The sequence below is a fragment of the Caretta caretta genome, chromosome 8 (genome assembly GCF_965140235.1).
Source record: "Caretta caretta isolate rCarCar2 chromosome 8, rCarCar1.hap1, whole genome shotgun sequence".
NCBI lineage: Eukaryota > Metazoa > Chordata > Testudines > Cheloniidae > Caretta > Caretta caretta.
Window position 1 is genome coordinate 76,118,690 of NC_134213.1, and position 19,684 is coordinate 76,138,373.

Sequence of the window (19,684 nt, forward strand, 5' to 3'; positions counted from 1 at the left end):
TTATATCTGTAGTGGAGGTGCATTTATCCTTATACAGTACTCAGTGTTCAAACTGAAGAGGCTTTGGGAGGGCCCTTTCTCTGTGGCATTCACTCTCATTTGGCCTGAAATAGCCCAAATGGCATACTTCAAAGTTCATGTTTTTCTGACAGGCATTTAGTAAGAGCTGAGTTGGGGCGGTGGGGGGGGGGTGTGTGTATGTATGTATGTATGCGCGCACTGTCTCTCCTGGTGGCGGGGTAGCATTTGAATCTGGGGGGAAGGAAATTCTAATATCTTGGAGAATAGATTTTTATTTCTGAGTCTCAGCTACCACTCCAATAATCTGTCACTATTAATTGAATTTGGTGTAGTAACCAAAAAACAAAACACAAACAGCTTCACATGTTGTCTGGCTGAAGTCCCCAGTGAAATGAATCAGTTCAGGTAATTTTCTTCTCTTGCATTCCCCTTTATATTTTGTGCATTTCTCTCTCCCATCCCACTCTCTCCCATCCCCCCATTGCCTCCTCCAATGCCGTGCATCATGGCACCCATTCCTTGGTCTGAGAAGGACAAAGCATGGCACATAGCCAGCACCAGTGTTTGAACTCCATTTGCTGCTGAACTGGGGGAAAGGATCTGTATTAAAATCACAGCCTCTGAACTTCACACTTTTAGGCTTCATGCTTTCAAGATTTTCTCTGCAATCACAAGGACTAGACACTTTTTTTTTTCTTAAATGAAAACTAAGATTTTCATGAACTATGCCTCCAGGACAAAATTCAAGACTCATGATACAGTCATTGCCAACACTGACTTAGATCGGACTCTACCTCAATCACAGTCAATTTCCCCCTCTTTTAGATTGACAAAAAGCAAACCAGGGTGTGATTCTTGCTCAGCTGCTTTCCTGAGGGAACATTGCTCTGTAGATTATCAAGATTTCTGAAGAGGAACTCTTTCTCTGCCCCCTTTTAAAAGTAATTTTGGGATGAAGAAGCAGTCTCCGTGATAATGTATATTTCCAGTAATGCACAATTTAATATGTAAACCCAATTATGACAGACACTAATTTCCTCTTATTTATTTGTGCTCTGGTTGGGTGAATAATGTTTCACAGACTAATTGAGTGTCCGGCTGCTGTTACCTATAGCCTTTAATATTACCAGAGATTTTCAACCATACGCAGCTCTGGGGAGCAGTATAAGTGCAAGAGGTGTTGGTACTCCATGAGGTTGATACTCTGGTGTGAACTTGCTTTCACAGTCTCTGTTGATTGATCCAGATAGCTAGCCTTGAAGGAAGCCGTGTCCCTTTTAGGACTAGCTTACTGAAAGGAAAGTTCGCTGTCATTACTTCAGAGAGCATGTACTATAAGAGAAACAGATGTAGAAAACTGGACAGCTGAGCTAGCTAGGGTGGAAGGAGTAGTTGAATATTTAAATAACTTACAAAAACAATGAGCCTGGCTCGGCGTTGTTTTTGTGGATACAGACCAGCACAGCTACCCCTCTGATAAATAATTTACAGCAAACTAAAGTGGTCAAGAACAATTTGGAGAAAAAGTAAATAGCTGACCAAAGCACAATAAATACTCTGTGAAATTTGGCTTCAGTTAGGAACAGAGAAATGTTATTAATTAGCTTGTGGCCTAAGGCGCGTCTGCAGTGCCTTGCAATTTGGACTAAGCAGATCTGAGTAGCAGGGCACACTGAAGTACTGGGCAGGAACTCTCCTGTGTGAACTTAAAGGTCCTGGGTTTGCACTGTGAAGAGGGATATGTAAGTGCCAACTCAGAACTGTTAAGTTTGCGCCTGCAGCATTCACCCAACTAGGGCACAAATGAATAAAAGGAGGAAATTAGTGTCTGTCATAATTAATGTATCTTTCTGGACTGGGGAGGGGGTTGAGGGCAACAAAGAGCAAGATCTCACCATATTAAGAGAAACCCCAAACAAAAATTCTCCTACAAGAGGATCTTTGTTACTCGATCTCAACAGAGTAATTCAGGAAAAAGAAAAAGAAAAGTTAAGCAGCCCTTCAGGAAGGAGTGGAGGTGCCTGCTATTGTGAGCCATACACTGGGTATATTCCAATAAGTAAATATTCTCTTTCTGAAATCAAAAGACCTTGAGCAGATTGATGGGTAGAAGCGAGGTGTTAACATATGGGTCAAAATGAGGTTAATAAGTTAAATAATGAGGTTCAAATGTTAAATGCTGTTTTATTTTGTTTTTACAGGGGTCAATTTGATGGCAGGGTCAGAGAAGCAGTGGTACTCTTTCAAACACTGCTCTCTGATCAAACTCCTTCAAGTCAGGATAGTCATACACATTTTGTGTAGCAAAAACAAAAGGAGGACTTGTGACAACTTAGAGACTAACAAATTTATTTGAGCATAAGCTTTCGTGAGCTACAGCTCACTTCATCGGATGCATTCAGTAGAAAATACAGTGGGAAAATTTATATACAAAGAGAACATGAAACAATGGGTGTTACCATGCACACTGTAACGAGAGTGATCAGGTAAGGTGAGCTATTACTGGCAGGAGAGCGGGGGGGGGAGGAAAACCTTTTGTAGTGATAATCAAGGTGGGCCGTTTCCAGCAGTTGATGAGAACATCTGAGGAACGGGGCGGGGGAATAAACATGGGGAAATAGTTTTACTTTATGTAATGACCCATCCACTCCCAGTCTTTATTCAAACCTAAATTAATTGTATCCAGTTTGCAAATTAATTCCAATTTTGTGTATCCTTACTGCAAATTGTTAATTGTTGTGTTCCACCCCAGCATTAGTGGCATTTCAGTGACAGGTGAAGAGGTCCCTTACTCTTCACAGTGAGGGATAATCAATATTTGTAAAGCACTTGAGATCCTCAGATGAAAGGTGCTATGGAATGATGTTGGGCCACAGTAAGCAGCCAAAGGGTTGACAGAATTTATATCAGTGCCCCCCACATACGGAGTGTGATTGCCATTTGTAAAACAGGTGAGCAAGTTGTTAGATCCTAGGCTGTTCTTGGATGCTCAGATAGAAGATATGGCCAAGAGTGTTTTTCTATATATTACTCCTGGGGGAATTCTGCACCACTGCACAATGCAGAATTTTGCAGAAATTAACGTTGTATGTGCAGTATTTCCTTTCCCCCTACAGAAATGGACTGCAGTGCTGATAGCCGCCACTAGGGGCCGCTGGACTCACCAGAGCCCAGCTCATGCATAAAAGATACTGTTAGGAGGAAGGAGGAAGGAGCTAGTGGGTTCCTCACAGCTGCAGTTCCCAGCGTGCCCTGAGGGAAGGAGATGGTGGCGCGCGGGAAACTCTGTGCAAGCCTGGAACCAAGCATCAGGCTGTTTCTCCTTCTGAATCCCTGGGCTCCGGGGGTTCTGGACAAGGAGGGGCTCCATGGCTGAGCTCTGGGGGGGGGCGTGGGAAGGGGGTGTGGGTATCTGGGCCAGGAGGCCCCCGCAGCTGGGCTTGGCGGGGCAGGGTTGTGGATGTCTGGCCCCCTGGCTGGGCTCTGGCGGGGAGGGGGAAAGGGGCAGAGAAACAGGAACTGGGTTGTCGTAGGGGTTTCTTTAACTCTCTATTCCTGGGTGAATTTTTCTGTGTGTCTGTATTGTTACAGACATACTTGCTGACAGGTATTTTGAAATAAATTACCAAAATAATTGAAACTGGCGTGAGTATGTAGTGTTATGTTGACAAATAACATATGCAGAATTTTGCAGACTTTTTAATTTTTTGGTACAGAATTTTTATTTTTATTTTTTTGGTGCAGAATGCCCCCAGGAGTAATATATGCTTGGCAAAAAGAGTGCAACCTTTTCTTGCCACAATTAAGCATGATTTTGTTACTTAAGATTCCATTACTGTAATGCCTTCTGGATGGGACTACACCTTTGGACCATTTGGAAGCTGAAGCTAGTGCAGAGTGCTTACTCCCTCATGTTGGGAGAACACATTACACTAGTGGTCCATGATTTGCACTGCTTCAATTCATGTTGTTGGTTTTATCCTATAAAGCCCTAAATGGTTTGGGACCTGGCTATCTTAGAGATTTTCTCTCTGTGTGCAGTATACTGCCACGGCTGAGATCAGTAGAGGGGCTTGAACTGGAGCTCCTTCAGTATAAATGAGGGGGAGACGTGGGCAAGGTGCTCTCTGTGAGAGGTCATATATTTGGGAACTTTCTACCCCCAATGGTCTGCCAGAGATTGAGGTTGTTGAGATTCCAGGCATGATGCAAAGTCAATCTTTCTCCTTCTCTTGAGGTGGATATATGCATTCTGTGATTTAGAATTGTTCGGGATGCATTGGATGGACACCTATGCCTGAATTATAAAAATTTAAAGAAATAATTTAAAAATTAAAACAGTGGTATTTAATAGGAAAACTAAGTGCATATACCTGACAGTAGAAACCTTAAGACAGTGAAGGATTCTCTTAAGAAAAAATGTTCTAATTCACAGTGGGAGCTGGAAATAATGAGCTATCTAGTCACCTTCCACCCCTAAAATTCCTTTTCTTTAGCTTTCACAACAGTGGATTTTCTTCCTATGTAGAGGCATTTCATTAGCAGTTGCTAGGAGTGCCTCTTTATGAACCAACTTGATGCTCCTTAAGTCTCCAGAGTGTAATTGACACTGAGGAGCTGTGCATAATGGATGCAGAGATGCAGAATTTACACTGCAGTATTTATTAAGTGTAAATAGTTGTGTGGATTTGAAGCACATGTTTTATATTATATTTCATGATTTAATACACCGCAGTGTAAATTAACCCCATTTGGCCAGGAATAGAGAGAATTATCAGTACAATATTAAGGCTTGATCTGGTGGGCCCTCCAGTCTGAATGGAAGTTGCTTGGTGTCTGAAAGGCATTTAGGCATGTTGTTACTGCATTCTTATTTTGGTATGATCATACTAAGCATATTTTACTGTATCTTTGTTCTATGCTTCTTTTTAAACCTGTGCTTAGAAAAAGAGGACCCGAATTTTAATTAAAACCTCATTTCTGATCTTGAATTCTTGAGTTTTAACCTCACAGACAAAAGCAGAGGCACTGTACTGTCAAGAGTGATTATAGAACAAGTTTTTTAATCAAGTATTTTTGTTTGGATTGTAAACTATTTGGAGCAGGGATTATCTTTTTCTTCTGTGATTGTACAGTGCCTAGTCCAATGGGTTCTAGTTCCTGACTGGGGCCCATTGATACTACCCCAAACAAATAATATCAGTAATATTTTCACTTTCCTCTGTTTGGTTTAAGGCTGTTTCTAAAAATCTCTTCCCGAGGGGAGGCTTCTGTCACATCTACTTTTTGTAAACTACAGCAGTATGCAACAAGGGTGCTGCACTTGGTGAATGAAGAATAGAAAATTATGTTATGGGAAAAAGTGTTCCCTAAAGGGAAACAAATTTGATCTACGAAGATCAGCATCAGGCTCTGTATACAGAGATCTTTTGAGGTGCTGAGTTTCCTCAGCTCCCCTGGAAACCATTGAGATCTTCTGAATGTCAACAGGTTCATAATTTAAACTTCCTGGAGCCAATGGGAATGGACAATCACAGCACCTTTTTTTACATGAGTGCTCTTAAAATCCTGATTCAAAGCCCTTTGAAGTCAGTGGAAAGGCTCTCATTGACTTCAAGGGATGTTGGACCAGACACTGAATGTGATACATGTGTAAAAAGTTACGGTGCCAATGCTGAACAATATGTAGCAGAGTTCCTGGGTTGTGTTGGACTTATAAACCTGTTGCCATTTGCAGGGTACTTGTGTAGCTTGCTGTACAAGGATCTTAACACTTCTCAGGATTGGGCCCTTAGGGTCAAATTTTGCAATTCTCTACTCAAGCAACATTACCACTGCCTTGAGTAAAGACTGCAGGATTTTGTCCTTAGACTGATTCCAAATGAAATATCTGACAATCAGAAAAGAAAGCAGAGAATTTTCTGTTTTTCAGGAAATGTACTTCGTGCCTATGGACTGTTATACTTCAAAAGAACAGGAACATTAAGAAATGGATTACAACTGCCTACTAGGCTTCCCTTCTGCAGAGTTCTGGGGTTAAAGTAACCTCCCTGGGCAATATCATCTTCTCTCAATGCAGAGGCATAACTCCTGTTAATGTTAAAAAGCGTTACAGGTTCATGGAGAGAATGTTCTCTGATATTTGCATAGATTTAGCATTTGCTGTTGCTGATTAACCCTGATACATGGATATTTCATCTCCAAACAGGCTGAGACCATGTGGTAGTCCAGTAAACCTAATAAAACTTTAAACTATTTATTATTTATTATTTATTTACTAATGTATTGGTAGCCAAATGAAGCACTGCTGCAACAACATGACCTCCTCATTCCATGTTCTTGGAAGTAATCCTCCTAGGAGAAAATACTCCCACAATGGTCCAAAACATTAGCAGTTTACAACAGCACATATTGCTGTACTAGGTCTTTTTTAAAAGGGGAAGCTACCTTTGCACTTCAGGCTTCTCTCAGCATGCTTTCTTCAGACTGATCTTTGGTTAAGAGGAATTTGAAGAATCCATTTTCTGATCTTGATCTTGCTCTCCGCACAAATTTCTACCATGAGAAGTACAGTGTATTTTTATTTTGTGCCCACAGAAGAAACAGAGACTGATTTGGCTCTGCTGATTTCCTTTAAAAACTTAGTGCTTCAGGAGTTGTACTATTTTAGTCTAACATTGTTTGTTTCAGTGCATTTGTGAAATTATTTCAGAGGCATACTGCTTGTATTCCATTAAATAGAACTCCTACCTCCAGCACTCATAAAAATCCTTATGGGAGTGGTGTCATTAGTCCTATTTATAGATATCTGTCTCCTAAATCTCTTTGACTGTTTTTTCAGGGAAGTTTCTGGGGGTTGTAGATTAGGACATAGGAGGAGGCTGGGGGTGTGTGTGGATACTTTGGAGCTGAGCCACAGACACATCCCTCGATAGCTCTGAAATCCACTCTCCCTCAGGAAACCTGCCTTCTTCTCAGATGCTGATCTTTCCAGACTCTCTGCCCCTATACTGAAGATGCCTTCCCACAAGTCAGTCTCTTTAAAACCATGTTTGCTGCCATTTTCTATTACAGTGAAAAGGTTTGGTAAATCTTGACAACTCAATAAAAACACAAATGTTGCCTTTTCAGTCTCTTCTGGAGCTTTTTATTTACATTTGGTGCACCTATTTGTTTTGAATGTTGATTCTTTTACTCCTTTCTTCTATTTTATTAGAGTTACTTGATATACTTAATGCCCTGGATGGGTAAATTGTTAAAGATTATTTACATACAGCAACAACAGTTTAGATCCATGTGTTGATAAAAAGCACTCTCAGATACTGCTCCTAGCTGGGCATGCAGAAGCAGCTGGAGATACAACAGGATACCCCAGGTTGCAAAATTAAGTAACAAAAGGCAAGCACCCTCCCATAATGGAGGGAGCTAATGACACCTCTAATACTTCTTTAAATTTGTTTCCTTCATCTCACCAGCATAACTTCAGTTTATCTGGAAGAAGCCTCAGCCAACTTGTCTTAAGAACATAAGAATGGCCATACTGGTTCAGACCAAAGGTCCATCTAGCCCAGTATCCCATCTTCCGACAGTGGCCCATGCCAGGTGCCCCAGAGGGAATGAACAGAACAGGTAATCATCAAGTGATCCATCCCCTGTTGCCCATTCCAAGCTTCTAGCGAACCAAGGTTAGGGACATCATCCCTGCCCATCCTGGCTAATAGCCATTGATGGACCTATCCTCCATGAATTTATCTAGTTCTTTTTTGAACCCTGTTATAGTCTTGGCCTTCAGAACATCCTCTGGAAAGGATTTCCACAGGTTGACTGTGCGTTGTGTGAAAAAATATTTCCTTTTGTTTGTTTTAAACCTGCTGTCTGTTAATTTCATTTGGTGACCCCTTGTTCTTGTGTTATGAGAAGGAGTAAATATTACTTCCTTATTTACTTTCTCCACACCAGTTATGATTTTATAGACCTCTATCATTTCCCCGCTTAGTCATCTCTTTTCCAAGCTGACAAGTCCCAGTCAGTCTTATTAATTGCTCGTCCTATGGAAGCTGTTCTGTATGCCTAATAATTTTTGTTGCCCTTTTCTGAACCTTTTCCAATTCCAATCTATCTTTTTTGAGATGGGGTGACCACATCTGTACGCAGTATTCAAGATGTGGGTTGACCATGGATTTATATAGAGGCAGTATGATATTTTCTGTCTTATTATCTATCCCTTTCTTAATAATTCCTAACATTCCGTTCGCTTTCTTGACTGCTGCTGCACACTGAGTGGATATTTTTAGAGAACTATTCACAATGAGTCCAAGATCTCTTTCTTGAGTGGTAACCGCTAAATTAGACCCCATCATTTTATATGTATAGTTGGGATTATATTTTCCAACTGCATTACTTTGCATTTATCAACATTGATTTTCATCTGCCTTTTACCTGTCCGGGGGAGGAGCCTGCCAAAAGCAGCCTCCAGCCCATGTCTCCAACCCCAGACCCATGCCAAGGGTGGGTTGAACGACCATGGCACAACTCCCCACAGCTGCCCACGCGACTCTTACCATGGCTGGGCTGTGGCTCTGAGGTCCTCCTACCTGGCCGGAGCTGGGTCAGGGAGAGGCCCGCGGGCAGCTGTGGGAGTCGGTGTGGAGTTGTGGACCCTCCACCTGCCCTGAGTCAGGTGGGGAGCCTGGGGGCTGCTCTCACTGCACCCACACCAGGGGCAGATGGAGGGTCCATGCATGCAGCTCCCACAACTGCCCAGGCTCCCCTCCCCGGCTGGGCTCCACGCTAGCCTGGCTGGGGCTTCTGGGTGGAAGAGGAGAAGAAGGGGATGGGGTCCACCCAGTGAAAAGTGGACAGGCCTAGCCCGTCCACTTTCAAAAATATGAGGGCCATGGCCTCATGGTCTCCCGGGTTCTGGCACCACTGCTAAAGAACTGTTATAAATTTCACAAAGAGCCTGGTTTACTGTAACTAAAACTGTCTGCATAAAAAGTGTTTCCCACAGATTGTTGCAACTGAGAGAAACATGTGGAATTGAATGACAAAGCTGATTAAACTTCATAAGACATACAGAAGTTCATAGGACTCAAATGCAAGTCCTTAAGGCCCTATCTGCACTACAGGTAGAACCTATCAAGGGCCCAGTTACAACACAGTTGTCCCCTAACCCTATTACAACATGTTTCAAATTTGTAGTGTAGACAGGCATCATGGTTCCAGGGCTAGCTGCACTTCTGTCCCCTTTGTGGTCTCTCTGAGTACAGTCCTGCAGTTCTTTCACTCTTAGACCAGGCTCTGGGCTACAGTACTGTGTGTATCAACTGTGCTTGCCCAGGAGGTCTGACTGAGTTTGACACCTATGATTCTTCTATTTGAGAGTCTGTGACCAGTGGTGTACAGCGATCAGACAGCCTTCTGGCTAGCCCGGCTTAAACTTTGAAGTAGTCAGGGCCAAATCTGAAACAGTTCTTTCAGAAGGTTCAGCTGGAACAATTCATCCATCCCAGAACTCTGTTAGAGGCCTGATCCTGCATTCCCTCAAACACCCAAAACTCTCATTGAAGTTGATGGGGGATTAGGCTGTAATCAGAAATGAGAAATTGGGCTCTGGGTCTTAAACTTAATGAGGCTTGGTGACAGAAGATTGTTGATTCATTTTTAAATCATCTCTGCAAATCTTTAGGGCAAGATGGTGCACTATGATTCTGTGATTGTAGGTACAGTTTGTGACTTGTGTCTGGGAACAATACGGACCTTAGGAAGCATTGAGCATCGTGGCAAGCATAGGTAGTGCTGCAGATGCTACAGCCCTTAAGAGATGCAACATGTCCTATCTCCATTAACTGTCAAACTCTGCTAAACCATTGAAGAGGGGAGTGCGGATTCAGGGCCCTGTCTGCTCACCAACACTTCAGTAGTGCTAACACCAGGCAGTCTTTATATTCATGTGAGCTCAAGGACTGCAACTGTGATGTTTCACAGGTGGGGGAGGGAAGGGTCACTGTGTTCTCCCCCTTTTCCCTCGGGACACCTGTGCAAGGAACAGCATTTCTATAGCCCTTAAAAAGCTTCCACTGATCAAGTAACTTTTTGTTTAAAAAAAAAAATCTTTAGCAGTAAAGCTCTGTAAAGAGAATAAAAGAGGAATCCTGCAACCAAACAAAAGTTCACCTTGTCCCCATGACCTGCACCATAGTAGGTTGTTTTTTAGTTTTACTGTGTTGTGATCACAAATCTTTGTGTGTGTATATGTTAAGTTCTTAAAAGACACCTGGCCAATTGTGCCTAAATTAAGTAGACTTTTAACCAGCTATGAACAAGTGCTACTTTAATGCCTTCTTCATTAGGTTAAAAAAAATTGTCTAGTTTAATTGAATTCGTGGAAGAGTTAGTTATGGAAAATAACTATGTTGAATGAAGGTCAGGTTGCTCTCTTAATCAAGTAACTTTGCCAACTATTTACTAAAATAGGAAGGACTTGTAAAAGTATAAGTAATGTGTTACCTACTTAAATAAAAAGATCCTTACAAACCTTATTTGGTTATGATTTTTTGACAATGTTTATGCTTTTTTTTATAGTAGGATTTCCATTGTGATTTCCACTAGTAAAAAAGAACTGTACTTTGCCAGATAAATTATATTTCATATACAATTTGATAAAAAGAACACTACTTAGTAAATTATGAGATGTTATACATACATCAACTATGAACATTTGCTAATTAAATAGTTAGTGGGAAGTATATTGCAGTTTGTGGTATAAAACCAGATACTTCATCTCCAGAGTTGTACAAATTATAACTAACAAGTTTTGTATCCTTGAAAAATAAGTAAAATACAAATAGGAGAGAAAAACGACAAGCTTTATCTCGTGAAAGTCTCTTGTCAAAATCAGTTTTCTGTGCATGCTAGGAACGTTGTGTTGTGAAGAGAAACATGGAATGCATGAAAATATATACATGACAGAATAGTAACTGACTGCACAGAGTAAAAAAACAAAACAAATAAATACATTTTCAGTTTATTCTCTAGCCTGGCAGAGGCCAGAGGTCTTGTATGTATGGCACGTCCTGTCTTGGTAAGTGCAGTGAATCTTGTGGCTGAAGCAGTGTTTATGAAGTTTGAAAGGTGCTTCCTTAGCCATCCAGTCTGAAGAATGGTGTCATGCTGTATGCCAGTATACAGAAAGAATAGTAATTGTTTGAAGCACTTGAATAGGAAAGCTAATATATTAACAATAGACAGACCTACTTCAAAAACATAACTTCCTTTTTTAATGCAGTATACTGTACGCTTCAAAAAAGTGTGGGTAAATGGCAAATTTGCGGGAGTTATTTGAACCACATAGGTACTGGAAATCCAGCCCAACAGAAAGGATAATAAAGTATGGCTGGTATAGTGTATGATGGAATTTAGGAGGGCTAAACGAGAATTGAAGAACAACTAGCCAAAGATATACAAATGATAAGTCTTTAAGTATATCAGAGTCAGAAATCTTTGAGAGAATCAGTGGATCCGCTGAAATAAAAGGGAGTAATTAAGGAGGAGAAGGACACTTCAGAAGAGCTCAATGTTTTCTTTCCGTCGGCCTTTGCTGTTTAGGATTTTGGGAATAGACCCAGCCCAAACACTCTTTTCAAGTAATAAAGAAGAATTACTGTCAGAATGGCGTGTCAAAAGAATAGATGCAGGAATAAATATGAAACACTATATTACTAGGAAATAGGAGGGTGGTGAAGCACTGGAATGAGTTATCTAAGGAGGTGGTGGAATATCCTTCCTTAGAAGATTTTAAGGTCAGGCTTGAAAAAGCCCTGGCTGGGATGATTTAGTGGGGGATTAGTCCTGCTTTGAGCAGGGGGTTGGACTAGATGACCTCCTGAGGTCCCTTCCAACCCTGATATTCTATGATTCTATGAATATTCAATCTTGAGTTCTGAAAGAACTCACAAATGAAATGGCTAACCTGCTAACAAAAATATGCAATCTCATTAAAATATGTTGTCCTAGATGACAGGAGAGTGGTAAATGTGTGCCTGTTTTTAAAACGGCATTAAGGTGATCCTAGAAATTATAGGCCAGAAATCTTTACTTCAGTCCCAGGAAATGGTAATTAAATAGAATTCTTATATACATATATGAACATGATTTGATAGTAACAAGCAAGCATAGCTTCTGTAAAAGACTGTTGTGCCTCTTAAATTTACTAGTTTTCTTTGTGCGTGTTAACAAAATAGAGGAAAAAGAAAACTGGATGATATAGTTCATTTAGACTCTTAAAAAACCTTGTTAAAGTCATTTACAAGACATTAAGGAAACTAAGTAGTCATAGGGTGAGAGACAAAGCATTGTCAAGGGTTAGAAACTACTTAAAACACAGTAAGAGGAGAATTAAATGGTCAGTTCTCAATGTGGCAAAATGTTACACTCTAGAATTGGTGGTGTTTATATTTATAAGTGGTATGGGAAAAGGTGAGGTGGCAAAATTTGGAGACCACTAACTGATGGTGTTAGGAAGAAAATTCTTGTTTAGTCACATTATTCTATATTGTTCGCTATGGGGCTAAATTGCATTTTCTTCTGAGACCAGATACTGGATTCAATAGAACAACTGGTCTAATTGGATACGTCAATTTCTATATTTTAAAAAAATGTTTACACTCTCTGACCCAGACAAAAACTTTAAAAACTTGGAGACCATAAGGTCAAGGTGCCTTTGAGGGAAAAATACCCCTGGCTGAAGAGAGGGTAACTCTGACTGAAAGTTTTTCCACTCAGAGAGGATTGTAACATGTTGGAGAGGGATTCAGCCAGACAGTGTGTTTTCAGAGAGTCTGTGTGTGAAAAGCAGTTTGGCGAGAGAATTTGAACTCTGGGCTCTCTGCCTGGAGTCTTGAAAATAGTAATATGTCTGTGTAAGTGTTGTTGCTATTTTTAATGCCACAGTTGTGTAACATTTACTTGTGTTGGTAAGTACTGACATGAGTAGTCCCATTGGCTGTAGTAGGACTGTTAATGTGAGCAAGCTCTCACCAATGTATGAGCTTGTACATTCAGGCTTTCCCTGTTGTTCGTCTGTGTTCAAAGCAGTTATAGGAAGTACTGTATGTGCCTATTGTATTGAGAGACTATCATGGACCTGTGTCCATTCATTTCTCTCTTGGTGATGAGATAAGTCACTCCATGATTACAAATCCTTCTGAACTATGTAGTGTGATGACTGGAACTGGAGAAAGAAGGTCAGGTTTCAGGAAAGATCTAGTTTTGTGTTTTCCAGAGGGGCTCACAGTAAATTGAGTCCAGGCTGCCAACTATCAGACGTCAGTGCCCCAGCACATAACATTGGCCACTCAGCAAACTTCTTAAATTGTCTTTCCTACAACTCTGCCTGCCTGAAGCATCATTGATTGAAAAAGAAAGGCTGGTTGTAAGCAAGAACTTGGGTACACAATTCCTTTTAGTTCAAGATGGAAAACAATGTGATTTTGATGCCCTAATGAAAAAATGTTAAGAATTTTGCATTTCTTCAAAGACTTAAAATTATGAATACTACTTTTTCAAACCAAGTATGCAATAGGATAAATGAGATCAGTGAAGAATTTGACTGGCAACTAATTTTAGGCTTAACATCCAGTTGTTATTTTGGAAATCTGGGAGTTCCCTTGATTCATGATCAGATTATTATGAGATTATATTTAATAGTACCTAAATAAGTGAAAGGCTGTTAAGGGACAAAAGATTAATCCTAGACAAAGCAATACAAATTTGTCAAGCCACTGAAATTAAACAAATTCAAGTGGGAACACGTGAAAGAGACAAAAGTATAGCAGCAATCAACATTGCTCGCTAAAATAAAAACCAAGATTAGCTAAAAGAAAGAAAAGTTGAACAAATGTAAAGGATGGGATAATGAAGCACAAAGGTGGTTCCAAAGTTGTAGAAAAACTGTATTTCCAGAGGGAATGTCCTGCTTATGAGAAAATACATAATATTATAAGGCAATATACAAGTCTACTTTGCACTAGCAGAATGGGAACAGATATTGCTGAAAATGAATGCACCACAGACTCAAAATAGAGATTTTCACTGGGATTGTTAATGAAAGAAACCACAAACAGCATTTTAAAAGTTGAATAAAGTAATTTGTACTTGATACAAAAATACCATTATTACATGCAAATTGCACATTAGATCTCAAACTAATCTGCTTACAAAACATAATTTGAAGAATCTGAGTACTAAATGAATGACAATATCTAAGGCAATGAGACATTTACATAGCAGAAGGGGTTCCTTCATGAAATTGAATTGAAATCCAGGTAGAATATAAAGGCAAAGTGAATTGACTCACTATTGTAATATCAGAGGGGACAGACCACCAATAATCTGATTTAAAATGTGTAAAAAGTGTGGAGAAAAAAAACCTACAGAAAGATAAGGAAACGTAAAGATGATGCTTTGAGCAGGGGGTTGGACTAGATGACCTCTTGAGGTCTCTTCCAACCCTAATAGTCTATGATTCTATGCAACAAAAAGGGAGTAAAATATAGGTTTGTTGATGTGTTTCGAGGGATTAGGTATTTACAAGTTACTAAAGCAGGAGCATAACCTTAAGCTCATGAGTAGTCTCAATGATTTCAATGTGCTTTAATAGTTTACTGAATCAGGGGTGGCAGGTTTGTAGAAATTTTGGTGGTGCCCAGAACCCGCCCACCCAAAGTCCACCAAAGAAGCCTAGACATTGGGACTCGGGGCAGAGGGAGAACCCTTGTTTCAATGGGGGCTGATGAGAAAACAGGTACACCACGGTATGTTTGGAGCCTGTTTATAGTAGTAGATCATAACGTATCTGATTCAAACCAAGGTAGTAGATGGCTAACCTGGGGAGCTTCTTCTCTAGTTAACTGATCCCTGTAAGTGCTTTGTTGATAAAAACTAGGTTTAGTTATAAAAAGAGCATGAGAAATAAACTACACTCTTTAAATAATTCTTGAATTTTAAATGATCTGTTAGTAGTAACACAAGTAAGAAGGAAGGTCCCGGTCCTGTGGAGTAGATCTATCCATCAGATTTGAACTGTAGATTTGGATTCCCCGTGACCCTGAGGAGCTTCAAATGGAAATCAAAAGACCATCTACCCTTCCCCTAACCAACCTGACACCATGCAGCCTGAAAGCAAAGGATTATAATTGGGGCTGTCGATTAATAGCAGTTAGCTCACTTGATTAACTCAAAAAAATTAACTGCAATTAAAATAATTAATTGTGATTAATCGCACCATTAAACAATAGGATACCAATTGAAATTTATTAAATATTTTTGGATGTTTTTCTACATTTTCAAATATGTTGATTTCTATTACAACGCAGAATACAAAGTGTACAGTGCTCACTTTATATTATTTTTATTACAAATATTTGCACTGTAAAAATGATAAACAAAAGAAATAGTATTTTTCAATTCATCTCATGCAAGTACTGTAGAGCAGTCTCTATCATGAAAGTGTAACTTACAAATGTAGGGTTTTTTTGTTTGTTACATAACTGCACTCAAAACCAAAACAATGTGAAACTTTAGAGCCTACAAGTCCACTCAGTCCTACTTCTTGTTCAGCCAATTGCTAAGACAAACATGTTTGTTTACATTTACGGGAGATACTGCTGCCTGCTTCTTATTTACCATGTCACCTGAAAGTGAGAACAGATGTTCACATGGTACTTTCGTAGCTGGCATTGCAGGGTATTTACATGCCAGATATGATAAACATTCTTATGGCCCTTCATGCTTCAGGCACCATTCTGGAGGACATGCTTCCATGCTGATAATGCTTATTACAAAAATAATGCATTAATTAAATTTGTGACTGAACTTCTTGGGGGAGAATTGTATGTCTCCTTTCTGTTTTACCTGCATTCTGCCATATATTTCATGTAATAGAAGTCTCGGATTATGACCCAGCACATGTTCATTTTAAGACCACTTTCACTGCAGATTTGACAAAACGCAAAGAAGGTACCAATGTGAGATTTCTAAAAATAGCTACAGCACTTGACCCAAGGTTTTAAGAATCTGAAGTGCTGTCCAAAATCTGAGAGGTACAAGATGTGGAACATGCTCTCAGAAGTCTTAAAAGAACAACACTCAGATGCGGAAACTATAGAACCCGAACCACCAAAAAAGAAAATCAACCTTCTGCTGGTGGCATCTGACTCAGATGATGAAAATGAACATGTGTCGGTCCACTCTGCTTTGGATCATTATCGAGCAGAACCCGTCATCAGCATGGACACATATCCTCTGGAACAGTGGTTGAAGCATGAAGGGACATATGAATCTTTAGCACATTTGGCAGGTAAATATCTTGCAATTCTGGCTACAATAATGCCATCAGAATGCCTGTTCTCACTGTCAGGTGACATTGTAAACAAGGACCGGGCAGTATCATCTCCTGCAAATGTAAACAAACTTGTTTGTCTGAGCAATTGGCTTAACAAGAAGTAGGACTGAACGGACTTGCAGGCTCTAAAATTTTACATTGTTTTTTTTTTGAATGCACTTATTTTTTTGTGCATAAGTCTACATTTGTAAATTGAACTTTGATGATAAAGAGATTGCACTATAATACTTGTATTTGGTGAATTGACATATACTATTCCTTTTGTTTTTTACAGTGCAAATATTTGTAATAAAAAATATAAAGTGAACACTGTACTCTTTGTGTTCTGTGTTGTAATTGAAATCAATATATTTGAAAATGTAGAAAACATCCAAAAATATTTAAATGATATTCTATTAGTGTTTAACAGTGTGATTAATATTTTTACTCGTGTGATTAATCACGATTAATATTTTTAATTGTTCGACAGCCCTAATTATAATGTAAAATGAAAACTAAGCCAAGTAAGATAAAGTGGACAAACAAAAATAAATTAGTTGACTGAATAAAAAATAGCAAAATAATCTGTGTGTAGGAGAACAAACCTTGAGATTTTGCAATCGGTAATTCACTGAAAACCTTAACCAAGGGAAGGCCGTAAAGAGACCTGGACTTAAAGTCAGACAGATAATTGCTGTGATGCTGTAAAACTTGTGATATCTAATTACAAACTCAATTTTAAACAGAAATACGAAAAAAAAATTGCTTGATCCTTGAAGCCTTCATCGAACAAGTAGTACCATAATCTTCCAGTGAGTTAGAATTGCTTGCATGAGTAAGTGTTGCAGGATCAGGTCCTTAGCTGCTGGTACAGATTAGATTTTCCTCTAGATAGGAATGCAGGCAAACTGAAAAATTCCAGAATCAGGAGAATATTAACTGATATCACTTTGTAAAGCCATTAAAAATTATTTTAAAATCCAAAGAAAAGCAGATCTAAAAAAGAGATGTAGAATTAACCCTCTCTTCTCAAGTGAATGATTAGCTAAATTACTGGCACAAAAAGTCATCATGGATAGACTTGCAAAAATTCAACAGAATACTTACTGTGTGTTCTTATAAAATGCTATCTTGTATTTCTGAGATCATTGTAGAGAAGATTCAGCAAAATTACTGAGGTAAAAAACTAATTCTCTCTGGTAAAGCTGAGAGTTGGATTGAAACATTAAAAATAATAGCTGACTGGTATCACAGCTATGTGACTTGAACTGTTTAGTGAAAAGAACTAGCTTCTTCATATATATATTTATCAATGAAGTACCTGAGGGATCAAAAGTTATTTTATTGCACCTCTGTGCTCCAATGGTTCCCAGGGCTACGGGGACCAGTGCAGCCCCCAGCATAAATTTAAAGCAGCCTTAGGGCTGCTCTAACATACTGCTGCCTGCTCTGTGGTATGAAAGGAATATGAAGAAAAGGTGGTAGGTAGTTTAACTAAATTTCAGTTATAGCAAATAGATCAACCCTTTGAGATATACCCTCATTCTAAAGAAATGTGGGATAGTTCTATCCCAAGTGGAGATTCCACATTAAGCACCTGAGGTTTTCTAAATGAAAGCTGAAACTGGTGAATTGCTGAAACTGGTTTAATTAGATTGAAATGCCATGTCCCTTGATCCCTAAGAGTATCTAGAAGCTTCACTTAAAGGAGATGCAATTCAAACAAGGCATGAATTAGAGCCCTATCAGATTTTTTATTAATTGAAGAAAAAAGTGCTCAAATCAAAGAAAAACACATCTCTATTTTTACATATAGATTTTAGCCAAGGGAGAATATCCAAATCTTCTGGCAATGCTTGATCAACAATTCAAACATGGAGAAGCAATTAAAAAAAAAAAGTGTGTCCCCCCTCTACTATGGGGACAATTGCTCTCCTTCTGAAGGGCTTAATTCATCAATGTTTGTAAAGCACTTTGAGTGCACTGCTGGAGGAGGATGCATAATAACAGCACAGTTATTATATAGTTCATTATAGGTGTGGTGCTGGTAGCAGCTCAGTCATTTCCAAGAACAAGATGATGGAAAAATACTTTGTTTCTTTTGCCCACAGTAAAACATTCTTAGACCTTTAATTGAGAAGTATCTCTATGATTTGGAGCAGGGATTTGAAATTTAGCAGGAGGTTGCTCTCAGAAAAATCAGCACATGACCAGAAGATTGTTAGATTTGGGCAGCTAAACTTTCCAAAGAGTCTGTCTGCACTGAGCATGCTCGACCTCCAGATTGCGCATGTGCCATCCTCACAGGGTTACTGAGCCTGCTCTATCCTAGGGCTACAGAACTGAGCAGAATTGTCTCTGCAATGACTTCTGCTAGCAGCTGGGGGCTGCTGTGTGGTAGGCACCAGAACTGAGAGCAAGGAAACTGCCTTTAGTGTGCTCTCAGTGACTGACATTACTGCTCAGGCAATGTGGAGGAGAAGAGTAGCCTGACTGGAATGTAGAGGGGTGTTAAGACCTTAGGGGTGTGTGGAGATTGGAATAGGAACCAGGGAAAAGAGGGAGAAAACTGGGACAGACTGGAGGGGAGTAGGTTAGGAAGGAGGTTGAAGGGTCTGTAACCACTTCAGCACAGTCCCCTCCAGAACCTGGAATTTAATCCAGGGTAATTGAGTCTCAACAGTCTTCTGCTGTTGGTAAATATCTGTGAAACCCACAGCAAGTGTGATTCTCATCCTTCTCTAGTGGCTGATTGATGTAGAGAACAGCATCCTATTACTGCTCCCTATTATTCTGTTAACTCAAGTGTCAGAGGTTTGTGCTGCAGCCCTAGAGGATCCAATCCTTATGATTACCCATGTGGGCTCATTATGGTTCCACATGATGGGTTTGTTTAAAAATTTATTCTTTAAAAATAAGTTATTTCCTGTGTAAAAAGAACACTGAAGTTGCAAAATTGAGCACTCAGAAGTTGGGAAACACCAGAATTAACGTTTCTATAGCACTTTTATAGCGTCTTCTGACAGAAGATGTCAAATCACTTTGTAAACCTTAATGAACTAATCCCCGACAAACCCACTTGAGGTAGAGATTAATATTTTAGACCCAGAAACTGAGGGCCAGAGAAGTTAAGTGATGCAGCAAAGTTCACACAGAAGTATATTAGAGAAAAACGGTGGGTAAGGTAATATCTTTTATTCGACCAGCTTCTGTTGGTGAAAGAGACAAGCTTTTGAGCTTACACAGGTCTGGGAAAGGTACTTAGAGTGTCATGTGCTAAAC